Source organism: Trematomus bernacchii, unplaced genomic scaffold (assembly GCF_902827165.1).
Source record: "Trematomus bernacchii unplaced genomic scaffold, fTreBer1.1, whole genome shotgun sequence".
NCBI lineage: Eukaryota > Metazoa > Chordata > Actinopteri > Perciformes > Nototheniidae > Trematomus > Trematomus bernacchii.
Genome location: NW_022987821.1, coordinates 6092360 through 6107231, shown reverse-complemented (window position 1 = coordinate 6107231; position 14872 = coordinate 6092360).

The following is a 14872-nucleotide window of genomic DNA, read 5'->3' as shown; positions in this document are numbered from 1 at the left end:
GCATCAGCCATGGCCTCCTTCTCCTGCAGAAATGTGTTCTGTCCAACTTCATTTCTGTCTCGGCTCTTTCCCAGATTCCCCCGTTGATTGTGCATTCTGTGCATGTGTGCCAGTAAATACTTATTTATTCGAGAGAGCCATCTCTTCAGGCCAATATACAACAACCCTCTCGTCTTTGTGGATAACACTTGGAGAAAATTGTCAATTTGGAAAGCCGACAGTTCTGATTGCTCAGCCGGAACAGACAGACTACAGGGATCTTCCATTTTCCCTTTTCTTCCATCTCCTTCTCTTCCTTTCTGTCTTTTGTGATGTATCTGTGGAGGTGTTTATCTATCACATCAACATGGTATTCTGACATTTTCCCAGTATTCCCTACACCCCTTATGTAATTTACTCTCAACAGAAATAGCTTTTCTCCGCCACACTTTAAATTAAGCAAAACGTCCCCAACAAACTGACCTGGTAAAGAAAATACTTTACATAATACTTCATATAAACTGTGACTTTTCTCAATGTGTTACTTTAAAGTAATCAGTGAGTGACTCTGTTAAAGTTATAGTTTAAGTATATCTTTTAAAAAACAGTCTAAATGAGTAAACCAAAGTTATGTTTTGTGTAATTTCTAGGCCTTAGCTATTCATGATTTATTTCAAATGTGTGTGTTCTCTACATGTGTTTTGAACCCTCACTCACACCAGAGAAACAGCTGCCCTCACACACACACATCTGCACACACACACACACACAGCCTCGGGGCTCCAGGTCACACAGAGTTGACAGTGACGACTTCCAATAGCTACCAATAAGATTATATTTTGGGTATCCCTTCTGGATTCTGGGGTATTTTAGCATTACTGTTGGCGTTTGCATTCTACAATAATAACCTTTTGCTATTTGAATGCTTATTTTATATTACAGTACATATTTCTGTACATTTCCACAGCAGCAGGTTTCGTTCTTCGCTGTTTGACCCGCTGATACAAAGCAACAACTGTCATATCCCATCATGCATCAGCCATACCTCAAACACATGAATGGGAGCTGAAGAATAGTCCGCCAGCCGTTCTGTCCTCTCACCGTTCCCCATTATATTCTCTGTGAATGTCATTAGAGAAAAGGTTGGTTCATTTTCCTGGGACTCCATCCCCTTTTACACGACCTTCTAACACTGTGTTAAGGTGACATAGATAACAAAAAGTGTGTGTGTGTGTGTGTGTGTACGTGTGTGTATTGTGAACCCAGTAACAGACAGCTGACATTTAATGGCATTTCTGGCAGCAGGTGTGTTTTAGAGAATCTTATCAAAAGGATTATTTTTTGTTATTTCTTTTCATCCGTCTCTGTTCACACAGTGCCTTTTTATACATCACTTTAAACAATGCTGCAACATCACGTAACACAACTTTACATGTCTGCTCCTTGTAGGCAGCAAATTTGAAGAAAAAAAACGTGCATTGTTGTCCGGGACCTTCGTCTCCTTTGTTCACAGTTTGCTTTAACAAGAGTCTTGAGGATAGATGTGCGGCATTAATTGGATATTTGCATTCATGGGATTTTAATTAGGCTAATTAGGCCAGAAGACCGTAGTCTTGCAGTTTGGCCCAGAAACTGAACAAGGTGGGAAAATTACTCTCATCTAACTCAACATTTTTAAAAAATCTCCCAGGTTTGATCTGACCAACTGTTAGGCTTTATGTTGCTATTTTGGTGATGATATGGTGATTGGTTTTCCAAAAATTCAACTAGAAATAACAATAAACATGTTACTGATATACTTATCTAAAAATCAAACTCTTTTGGATACCATTTCCTGCTTTAAGTTCAGCTAGAAAATCAAATTGTGTACTATAAACTTGAAAATTAACATTCCTCTTGTATTTTGTAAAACAGATATTTTATTTTGTCCATCTTGTGATTGTTCATTGATTGGAAAGTAACTATGTGTAATCATGTCATGTGCTTGTAGACCCCTGTGACTATTAGGAATAAAGTATATCACGGAACAACATGACACAAAATATGAAAGGTTGACTCTTAAAGAAAGTATGTCAACAAAAAGGAGACACTCACAAAGAGGGTCAGGTCTGATAGAAGTCGGCACATCTCGTCTCGGATGTGTTTTCGCGTGAAAACCTCGGGCAGGTGATCTCTTGATGTTGCAGCAGGGTTATTTCTCTCTGCTCCGCTCCTCTGCATAACCCGACTCCTCCGCACATCTTGACAGCTTTGCTCTCTAGCTGAATATTTTGGTCCGCTGGCACTTCTTTGAGGCGCTCAGCTGTCTCAGACACTTTCTCTATCACCTGTGTGTGAAAACTTTGCCTGGTTCCTTCTGCAGTCACACAACATTTTTTAGTTGTACACTACATAGGTGAGTGTTTAGAGGCATGGCTGTTGTTTAATGACAAACATACTGTAGTGACCATCCAGAGACACACATGTAACACAGTTTACAGGATTTTTGAAAGTAGAAAAAAGGCTATTCATGTATTATTTAACATTTCAAAAGTGTACAATTAGTCCACTGCCACAATCCAGACTCCTCACATGACGACAGATACTCTCAATTATCAGCAGCTGTTTCTCTCCCCACTCTTAATCACACTACCTTTTCACAAGGAGCACAGGATGACATTTTCTCTGCCATCGCTCTCATAGCTGCCCTTTTCCTGCCTGCGGTTCATCAACCTGCTGCATGTGCTCATCTGGGAATGACGCAGTTCCTCTGTGTAAATATTCCAGAGTAAAGTGCACGAGACAAATGGTCTTCTGAACTCTCCAGGTGTAATACCTTCAAAAAGGTCATGAAGACGGCCGGGGGGGGGAGGTGGACGTTTTTGCTATTTTTTTTATACACATTGAGCCTCAGAATGTCTCTATGTGCAAACTCCGCTGCACAATAAGTGTGTTAAACTCAAGACATGCCAAACAAAGCCTGTTGGAAAAGTGCTTGTTGAGATTTCAGAGAGCATTAAGCCTGTGTGATTTCAGTTATTGAGTGAGACGCCTCAGCATCACAAGCTGTGGCCGTGTTGAAGATATTTATTCGGCTTCAGACGGTGAAATGGATTGATGGACACATTAGAGGACGGATAAAGAATAGTTTATTAGCACACTTGTATTCAGACGCATGCACAAGCGTCTCGCCGTCAGTCATGAGGCCTGATGGGAGAAGCTGTCTGCAGGCAGGAAATGCCACCGACTCCTCTATTGACTGACAGCAAAAATAGAGAGCCGGATCGACAGGGGTGTGTGTGGGTGTGTGTGTGTGTGTGTGTGTGTGTGTGTGTGTGTGTGTGTGTGTGTGTGTGTGTGTGTGTGTGTGTGTGTGTGTGTGTGTGTGTGTGTGTGTGTGTGTGTGTGTGTGTGATGAAAGTGCTGCAGCTCTTTCATATTTTTAGGTAATGAAAACGAAACATTATTTCATCATCATTCGTCTTTTCTAGTACGAAATAAATATCTGCACATGCAATGCTGTTCAACACACAGTGGATAATGAGGGCAATGTTTGTATATATTATTCTGCAGGGCTATTAAAAGAAGGCAAATACAAAAAACAAATATATATAACACACTACCACTATTAGGAAAGGGAAAACCCCATAAAGCATAATAAGGCCCCTTTAAATGGGTCAAAGTCACATTATATATTTGCAGGAAACATAACAATCAGGACTTCATCAAAAGACACACAACACAGTAAAGCAAAAATATACAATAATGACACTATACAATAAACTGAAACACGCATTGTCAACCATTACAGAGAGTGATCAGCATCATGACGGCACCCAGGTTGTAAAGAATCCAATGCATGCATGGGTAACGTTGCAGTTTATCAGTACTATCACACATGACTGTGTATAAATCAGTTCTTGTTTATTGTACATTGTATTCAGTCAGATAAAGTCTGTCTCAACACTGGGATTTCTCCCCAACGACCTCATTTGTTCACAGTAATTATTCTAATGTCTCATAATTAACGAGGCCCTGATTTATTGATGTTGAGATGCTACATGTAGCTTCACTGTGATGACTGCTGAGGACTTGGTAATAGAGCTGCAACGATTAGCCTCCTAATCGACGGAAAAATAGTCCGTTTTCAGTCTCTCAAATATGGAGATTTCACACTTTTTTCTGTTTTATTTCATAATAAAATGTCTGTTTTCAGATGACAAAGCAAGGCATTCAAAGACTTCACCTTGGACTTTGAGAAACTGGGATGGATCCTTAGTTGCAACACTTCTTGGTTATGTTAAATAACTTCAAGTTGAAAGTGACGACTAAGTCCTAGCTTCCTATCTGGTTAGTGGAGAGACACACACGGTCAGCTTATGATCTTTTCAACTGCCTAACAGAGAGGTTAGAAAAGTGTCATCCAGAGCAGGTAAAGTTAATTTATTTCTGCCCCCTATAATTAAGAGTAATTGTGGTGACAGCTGCCGGCACACACCTGGACGATTACCTACTGTGAATGTAAAAGTGGCTGAGTGGCGTCATGACCCCATGGGGGAAATTGCTGGAAGATCATCTGACAAACCTCTCTGACACATCAGGCTAAAAAGCTTTCTGTATTTATTCAAATCTTTGGGATTTAAGTATGGATTCTCCTTTTAAACATTCCCTGCATCTGACACACGCTCTCATGCATACGCACCAAATAAATGTTTTGCTCCATTGCCAGTTGCCAAGGTCTTCAAACCTACACACCTAAAAGCACTTCATGTTTTCTTCCTCTTCGTGCTGCATTGATCTCTCTGTCTGGCTGGTTCTCTGCACCAGTCCGTGTTTCTCTTTCCATACCCGCAAAGAGGTGGACAGAAATAAAGCGGCACATTCTCAGAAATCTCCAAAGGAAGAGCTTTCTCTGTAAAACCATGGGGCTATGACTTAAAATCCACTCTCTAAAGACGTGGGGATAAGAACCGCTCGATAGGACTCCTACTCAGCTTGGTGTTAGCTACCTTTTAGTCCCAAAACTCAGCTTGTTCTTTTCAATTCACACCCACGGCTTCTATTTCCTAGAAAAATGTACTGTTCCCAGAAGTTTCACCGGTCATTTTAACTTTCACAGCGAGATCTACCCTGAGTTTCAATCACAGGCTTTAAATCTCAGAAGCAAAGTGCCCTTTTGTTCATTTCCTTTTAGTTTCCCAGCCGTTGCAATTTCTTTGCTGTATAGAAAAAGCACACGGATTCCAGAGAAGAAGACTGAGATAAACTTGACTTTACAAACCCGGTGATCTCTCTAGAAAAATGTTTCCAAGTTCTCATTAGCCAGCTGATGAGATAATAACATAATTGAATATCCAGATTATTATAGGATATTGGTTTGTCAGATCAGGGCCAGCCGGGGAAATCAGATTCATATGAAATGCAATATTTATGAATTCTGATATTGAAGGCGATATTAAACGTGCCCTTCAAAATCGTGTATTAATCCACTCTCCTCACCACGCAACGTCTAGTAATATCACTGACACACAGAATAGAATAGCCTCTGGCGCGACCTTTGGGGTTTTAGCCTTTCCAGATGATTCACATGCACAGAAACCTATAAGACACTACAGGAAAGGCACAAATAGGGCCCCTTTAAATGCTGGTTTATTACAACACAAACAAAAGACAATGCTGCCTTTTTCCCAGTGAGGACGATCTTTAATACTCAGGGTTTATCACTGATCCAGATGTGAACGGATGCACTTGTTAAATGTTAACCCGGGGATATTACAGGCCAGTGTTAAACCTGGGTTAGCTCTGCCCTCAATAATCCCTGCAATTTCCTCACAGCAGCTCAGTGCTGAAGCTTTGAAAGTGAATACAGAATACAGAAGGGGGTCTCAGAGGGGCGTCGAGAGGCGCATGCCAATGTTCATTTATACTTTATTTTATTCTGGCTACACAGATCACTCTTTGACCTCTCAGGAAGAGTCCTCACAAGCTGACAATACTAGGCATTATTATGGGAAGATTTTGCGTCAAAACGTGACTAATTTAGCTGTTTTTAAGAGTTCTTATGATGCTCAATCTGTGCCGAGTCAAGCTAAACATGACTCTGCGCTAACGGAGACGATTAGTGACACAGCGGTTTGAAGTGGACGTTTAGTGTGAAACCCACCCCATGACTCATGGCTTTGTGAGTTTGTTTGTGCCAAAAACAGCACAGCTAGTGAAACCTAAATGTTTCAGATTGTATTGGTAAATACAACAGTTTGAGTGGTGACATATATACTCCATATTCACATTCCTTACAATAGAGCAGGAATCGTATTGTGAATATGGATGCATTCTTTTGTTGATTTGGAAAGTTTGTAGTGTGTAATGTGCACAAAGAGACAAAGCCAGATCTCTCTCTGTATTCCTCAGTGCACGGCTCCTCATTTGCATGACAGTTGAGAAATATATTGGCAAAGCAGCGAGACAAAGGCTCCCACTGTCTTTAATTTTTTCTCTTTCAGTGCCCCTCAGATAACAAAATGTTTCACAGTCATCAGTGTGCGTCAGACACGCTGTAGCCAAAGCTGTGTCCAGAATTGAATGACATTTACTGAACAATACTCGTAACAAAAGTCAACATAGCTTCAATTAAAAGTTGCAATAAGGGACAACTTACCCAAAATCAAAAATACATACTCTTCAGCCAAATGTATTTTTTGGCACTTTGAGCACCATCTCAGAGTGCCATCTAATCCCATTATATTGGAGAGAAGACAGACAGCTTCATGGGCAATATCTCTGGGAACTCAGACCGTAACAATCGAAATGGATAAATAGCACTACAGGGGAAATGCTCCATAGAGCTGAGGGAAAACTGCAGAGTGGAAAGTGATTCCTTTCACATTCTAAATCATTGTTGATATCAAACGTATTGATTAGTACAGCTAGCTTTAATTTCAAAGCATGAAATAATATGGCTGCCAAAGTTGATCTCAATCCAACATCACACACACACACACACACACACACACACACACACACACACACACACCCACACACAACAGGTTTCTCCTTTCAGCTATGATGCTTTCTTGGTTGCCATGGCAGCCAACGAGTATCTCTGGTGCCAGGCAGAATTGGGCTCTGATTGGTTAATCAGTATTCAGGCTGCGTTTCTGCTAGGCTGGATGCTGCTCTGCCCTACTCTGTGTGTGTGTGTGTGTGTGTGTGTGTGTGTGTGTGTGTGTGTGTGTGTGTGTGTGTGTCCATCAACTGTCACTTATCACCTGAGAGATAAATTATACCTTGCTCTCCTCCCTTCTCTTTCTCCATTTCCTGTAGTTGAGAAAAGAGAGTAAGAGTGATGAATGAAGCGAGGTGAAGAAGAAGCAGAAGAGTAGTGGAGGGAGAGAGGGGGTCAAAAGGGGGAGAGGGATGAAGAAGAATGAGTGACAGCAAGAGGGACGACGCTGACCTATGACTCTCATCTTTAATGTTTAGTCAGAGGAGGTTTAGCTTGTCAATCGGAGGCACATTTTAAATTCTAATGAATCCTTTGGTTTGAATTTAGAGCAAATATACATCAAAGCATTATATCATTCATTCTTTATGATCACCATCTTGAGAGTCAGAGCCGATTTTGAGCGTCCCGTGATAGTTCATATGTCGTTTCAGAGCGTGAAATGAAGACAGAGGCGGTGATTACAAAAGAGTGGAGGGTTTGATCTTAACCTTTTCAGAGTGATTGACAGCAGTCTGGTTGCCATGGGGATATAATGAAAGTGCAGACTGCCTTACATAATGCGATTGTGTGTGTGTGTGTGTGTGTGTGCGTGCGTGCGTGTGTGTGAAAAGCTCAGACTGTTGCTGATTTCTACGTTTCAGCTCCAGTTAAAGGGTCACCTGTCCTCTCAGGGATGAGGAAGTTACATGGTGCACTGCTGTTTTAGTTGTTTGGAGATACAAGGTTTTTTACGTAACTGCACTGGTGAGGGGGATAGAGGCTCCAAGTGGCCATGATTACTATGAAAACCATCTATGACGCATGCCTTTGTGTGCACGTGTGTGTGTGTGTGTGAGTGCATGTAAGTGAGTGTGTGCATGTTAGTGTGAGTGCATGTACTGGAGCGCCTGTTGTCTTTGATGATAATGAGGCAGACAGAAACAGGCTCTCAAGTGAGCTCTCAATGCCACCTCAAACACATTGCTCCAGCACAGGCATACATCTGTGTGTGTGTGTGTGTGTGTGTGTGTGTGTGTGTGTGTGTGTGTGTGTGTGTGTGTGTGTGTGTGTGTGTGTGTGTGTGTGTGTGTGTGTGTGTGTGTGTGGCAGATAAGAGACCATAAATCCCAACTCGGTGCCGTTTTAATGAAATTAATCAAAAAGACAGGAAATCGAAACATTTTGCGCTATGTGATAACAAAATGTCATTTTGCTTTGCGGCTATAATTGGCTGCTTTTTAATAAGAGATTACTGTTCAGCCATTTTGCTTTGTGCATAATGGAGTTTTACTTTAGCTGGTGGCAAAAGTGATCTCATTAATTGAGTCAAGGCACACTTCGTGGAGCCAAACAGGGCCCAGGATTTAAGGGTCTCTATTTCACCAGAAGATACCAAACCACTTATGGGTTACCAAAGATTTTAACTCCCCTCTCTCAGCAGGATTACGAAAAAGCTACTGGCCTGGTTTTCATGAAACTTGATAGAGGGTCATGAAAGAAATTACATTTTGTAGCAGATCAGAATAATAAACTGAGTTTTACTTTTTCTAACTTTGGGAACACTTTTACTGCATTCATGTAGTGTTGGAATAATCTGAGAAATGAGTGGGAAAATTCCCCCTCAAGTCGGAACGTTTTGGTACAAATTTGAATGGTTCCCCTAATCTGTTTTCTTGGCAGTATGTATCCCAACTCAGGAAACAGGACCATCTGAGGAGCATAAATGCATCATCCTTTGTTGAGGTCTATTTTTCCTCTTTTGTAATGTCCTCCTTTATTGGACAGTGAAGAGGAAAGAGGATGACGGGAAACAATATCGAGGACATAACCCCACTCTCACAGCTGTGGCCCTGGAGCCAAAGAAATGACGACCAGAAGCATTGCAGATTTAAAAAATAAACGTCACACAAATGAACAATAAAGAGAAAATCGAAAATACTTATATTGCTTTAAGAGAACTATGAAACATCTTGATTTTGTTATGAAAGTGTAGAGCCCTAGAACTACTCAATAGTGGTATAGTTCATCTATTACTTACGTTCAGGTGAAGGGGCTATATTATACTTTTGGAGGTTAACTTTTGGATTGCAGACCATTTACATGCACAAACAAACAACAAACTTTGCTGACAGAAGGACACGATCTAGATCCTGTCATCGCCTTCTTCAATGATCAATTACACGTCCAGCAGAGGATGAACGTATATATGATGGATGTTTACACTTTGAAAGATAACGACTTATAATGGCACCCTGATAAAGCCAATATACAATATAAATTGTGCCGGATGCAGAAACTACAAATGAGAAGCGGGAGCTATTCTCAACTCACTTTGCAGACATTAAAAGTAATTGAATTTGTCTGCAGAGTGATGAATCACACAGGTGCAGTATTACGACAAAGTATGGGAGTTAAAATTCATGCAAGAAGCTACAAAGTATGTGACATGATAGCAGAACAGATGGTGATACAAAATACTTAAGATGACAAAGAGTGACAGGAGAAAGATATGAGGAAAAATAACTGAGGCGTGATGCAGCAAAAAAAGTCATGGCAAAGTTCACCAACTTAACACTTACTTATTTAAACAAGTTATAAATAATGTTAAGCGATCATCAGTTTGAATTAGAGATTAAGCATGCAGCCTTTCATTGCATATAATTAAAGTTGCAGTGCTTTATAAGCCACATCTTGCTAATTAAACACCATGTTGCCCTTCAAAGTACACCTCATTTACATATCATTTACATATGCAAATTCTAATGACATCCACCTAATTAAAGTATTTGCTGGTTCATCTGTCATTTAAAGGAGGCCAGGCGGTGTGTGTGTGTGTGTGTGTGTGTGTGTGTGTGTGTGTGTGTGTGTGTGTGTGTGTGTGTGTGTTTTCTGCCTGTCAACCTGCTGCCATACCTGTATAATAATAATAATATGTTTAATGGTGCTTCCAACTAAATCTATTTCTCTGAGTGTCTTTCTCTCAAAAGATAAATTATGAAATTATTTTGTAAAACTTTGTTGTCAATCAGGGATGAAATACTTGTAGAGAGCTCAACAAATAATAATACTTCTGCTAAAAAGACACAAAGCTATTTCTTTACAGATGAAGTCACTTCCTTTTTTCTGCAGCTAAAAATGGCTGATAACACATCGTACCCTTAGGTCAATAAAAAGGATGAATGGAATTAATTTTAAACCTAAAACGAGAATTTTAATGTTGGATGATGGATGAATAAATACAGGGATGGTAAAATGGTTATTTGACATCAATCAGTCCAGTCCTTTATATAAATCCTTTATTCAATATTGTTTTCTGTGTGTATACAATGGATTGGACACAAACTGTACAGTGCAGACAAACTGTTTGCATAATATGTATGTAAAGGTAACTGTACATTTACCGACAGACAGAGTAATCTCCTTTTACGTTAGCGCCAGTGACATTTTGCTTTTGGCTCATAGCTAGCATGGTTTGCATCACAGCGGGTTGTTGTAAATCCACCTTGAGTCCATTTTTTCTCCGTATTGTAATTAATCCCAGCTTCACTGTAAAACTGAACCTGCAATTGTATGTGCACTAGCTTCCATTAGCCCTGTTTCAGGAACACATACTGTGGATAAAACCTGGACAAACCCCACAGCAGCATGAACACGAATAAAGAAACCTCCGCCAACTTTCTTTTCACTTTAATATTGAAACGTTTGTTGGATGATTTACACATGTGTGACACCATTTCTTTCCACCTTAAATGTCACTAGAAGATGGCGTACCATGTGGTATGTTTTAAGATTTTATATAGTATAATGGTCCTTAATCAGAGAACCACCATCTGTCTCCACGTGTCAGCATCTCAAATAACTTCATAAACTCAATCCATCATTGTTAAAAGAAGCAGCAAAGGATATCAAACAATTACTTCTTCTGGTTTTTTGTTATCTATATATTATAATATAATTTTCCTCTCAGCCTGATGAATTAAATATTGATGCTCTGCTAAAAGTTTACCACGCAAGACATGCATTAGTGTAACTGTAGTAGTGTAGTGTTCATTCTTCCTTTGCTCCATTATTGCAATGATGGATAATGCGTAATGTTAGTTGTTTCTGATGCCACACATGTCTACCAATGCAAACCAATGTGAGACATGAGCCAGATGCAAAGTTGTACTGGTGCTCCGCTGTAAATGTTTGTTTTGTTTTGATAACACATTTCCTACATTACCACATGCATTAGCCCCAGTCATCTTTGCTCTTTTAAAAACCATGCAACAAGTGGGAAACAGTCCAAACAGAGAGGAGAAAAGAGGAGGTGGGAATAAGTTCTCTGGCTGCATGAGGACAAAACGAGCAGAGTGAAAGCTAGCATAGTTACAGTGAACAGAAGATTGGGGATCAAAGGATAATTGAAACGTAAAAAAAGGATGAATAGCTAGTGTGTGTGTGTGTGTGTGTGCGTGCGTGCGTGCGTGCGTGCGTGCGTGCGTGTGTGTGTGTGTGTGTGTGTGTGTGTGTGTGTGTGTGTGTGTGTGTGTGTGTGTGTGTGTGTGTGTGTGTGTGTGTGTGTGTGTGTGTGTGTGTGTGTGTGTGTGTGTGTGTTCAGAGTAAGAAACAGCTGGGAGGAGAGCGCGGTAACTGTCTCGTTTCAGATTCAGATGTCATAAGGCAGTCTTTTGTCAGAGGAATAAAGTGGAATGGAAAAAAGAAAGGAAACCTGAGGGAGGCCAGCTACATCCTGGGTACAGTGCCTATCACTATGTCTCTAAAGTGCACCTGCACTACAGTGGTCAGGTCACAAGCATTTTCCCGTCCTATTATGTCCATTTTGTGCCTTCTGGTTTCAGAGCTACAGTACAGGACAAAGTGAGATGGCTACATGTGTACCTGCCACGAGAACATGAGTGGTACTTGCATGTGGAAATCAAAAGTGACCCGGGTTGTCGTGATTGCTCACTTCTAATTAAATCAGCCCTCTTCCTGTGCACAGCCCGCCGTTAGATATCTCATAATTGTAGCCTTGGTACCTGGCTAACCACCAGTGGAGAGAAATCTCGGAGGAGACGCTGACAGTAATTGCGCCTTCGTTGTTTGAACCAATAACTGTGATTACCAGCCTGGAAACACTATTGAAGCGGTGTCTTTGGTCAGTAGCCAGGAAACCACGTCCCTTTTTCTCCATCCTCAACCATCATTAATTCTTGAGCATGTGCCACAGATCTTCAATAGCTGCTTTCACAGGATGTGAGCCACACTTCTAACCTAACAAGCTGGGCCTCTCTGAATGCAGGACCGTTTTCCCCCTGCCAGCAGTGTGGACAAATTAGCTGCTTAATAATATTCGATGAATAGCAGAGTCTCGATTGTATCTCCTAAATGTCTGGCCAGGCAAAAACATTGTACTCTATAGACTGTAATTAAAGTGGCTTTTTAGACACAGGCAGCTGCGACAACACAGGATACGTAAAAAAAGAAGAAGGACGTTTACAGACCTGATTGTCAGGGTTTTTGTCTTTTTTTTTTGTACAGTTTTGCTAGTAACCCCAAGTGTGACACAGCAATATTATGTTACATCCACATTTCTTTGACGCTAGACAAGCACAACACCGGTCAAAAAGGACTTCTTACTCATCACCACGGCCCCACGTTGCACTTTAAGTAACATTTAACAGGGACAGAGCCGAAGTCGAGCGACTTTGAGAATTTGGAAATGCTTGCTAAACCCTGCTGGATAAATATTTAGCATTCAGATCTCACATCTTGAGCTAAACTGGGGATGAGAGGCACTCACATTGAATCTACAGTACGGACCAGCGAAAAATAATACTTTCAGATGATCCAACGGCAGCAATACATTTCGTGCATTCACATAAGATTCTTATCTCTCTTTTTTGCACACATATTTCAATTCCATTTTCCCCTTATTCACAAATATTTTCCTTTCAAAACAGTAGTTACGGAAGGGCACAAATAAGCAGAGTTCACAGAGTGTAAATTGGTCAGCCACACGTGTTCGAACACAAAGGCGAGCGGCAGCTAATGAGCTCAGAGGAGAGAAAAATGTGTGAGGTACATTTCTGAGAAATGCCAATTAGAGACACTGAGATGTCTTGTATTTTTCAAGAGTGCATTCTCCGTACAGTAAACACAGCGGGACGACATTAAACACTTTGGAGAGGTTCGTGTTTCACCTGCTACACACCTGACGCTTAATGTTGGAACAACTGTGAGGATTAGTCGTCGTTTTTTCTAGGGCGGGACGCTTTGTGTTGTTTTTTTGTAGTTTTGGGAGGTCATTTATCTCCAGCAAATACGACAAGTGTTTCAAGGATCTGATCGAAATGCAAAGCGGAGACTTGGCCTTAAAATTCAGATTCAAAGCAAGAGAGATTGCACGGTTTCTGTTTCTTACTGAATACATTCCTTTGCTGCTGCCTCATTGTCTCCGACACTAATATGAAGTGTGGGATCACAGCATTAACGTCCCCTCAGTGATATGACGGACTACCGGTGTAGTTAATTGGCGTCTAGTCTTTGACGAGTAAACAGAAAGTTTGTAGAGCAGTCCGGAACAGATTGGTGCCGTGTTGACTGTCACAGTGAGAGGGCTAAGCATGGGGAGCTATTTGGTTTTTATTTCTCTCCAAGGCATTTGATTTCCAGCCCTGTATATCTAAACGTTTCAGACAAAGCCTCGTTTCAGTGGTTTGATTTTATCGCTGTGACCAAAGTGTGCTATTGTTTTCGGGTGGTTATACAGAAACCAACTTTCTAATACTTATTTTTACTTGAATTGATAGGCTACTTTACATATTGACACAGGACCAGTGGAATATAACCACATATTGTATTTTCACTGTACTTAAGTACAATTTTGAGGTGCTTTACTTTAGTATTTTCATTTTTCTTCTATTCTACTATATATCAGAGAAAAATATTGATATTTATAATAAATATTCCTCTTTATTTGTTTGACAGCTATAGTTATTAATTCCTCTGATCCTCTGCTACGGGGAGGGGTAAAGGCGTGCATTGCATTACCACAGTGCCTGTTTTTAAACCACTGGGTGATAAATTCCACACATAGTGGCTTCAACATAATTTACCCTGTTCATTATAACCCTCATTCCTATAACTTCAAGTACTTGGGAGGCAACAGAAAGAAAAAGTACTACTTCTCGAAGTTTCTGCTACTCCGTGTAAACAGTGACTGCTACCATGCTGCGTGGACGCCAGCATGCCTCCTGTACTTTGTGTTGCTACAAACAGGGAAATCATTCGGGTTTCATCACTCAGCGACACACTAACAAGCAGATCTCCTCCTCTCCTGAGCTACCAAGTGATGTGGAAATCATAACATTCGTAAAAAAGGGACAGAAAACAACTTGTTAGACGGAGAGGTAGACACCAAATATCTGTTTTGTGTCCGTACAACGACGCAGCTCAATATTCACTGTGTGTGCAGAATAATGAACCATCTAACAGAAGACAAACGTGCTTTAAGCTATGTAGTGTCAAATAAGAACTCTCTTTTCTTAACAGATATATAGTATGTGATTAAAACAGGTCATAGTGTGTGTTGCCTTGTTTTTAACGCACAGGGCGATTTTAAGAACATTTCATTATAGGCTCGGTACAGAATGTCCTGTCTTAATTGATGGATGACTAAGCATCCTCTGAATCATCACTGGTTGGTATTTAAAGTGTTCTTTTTGC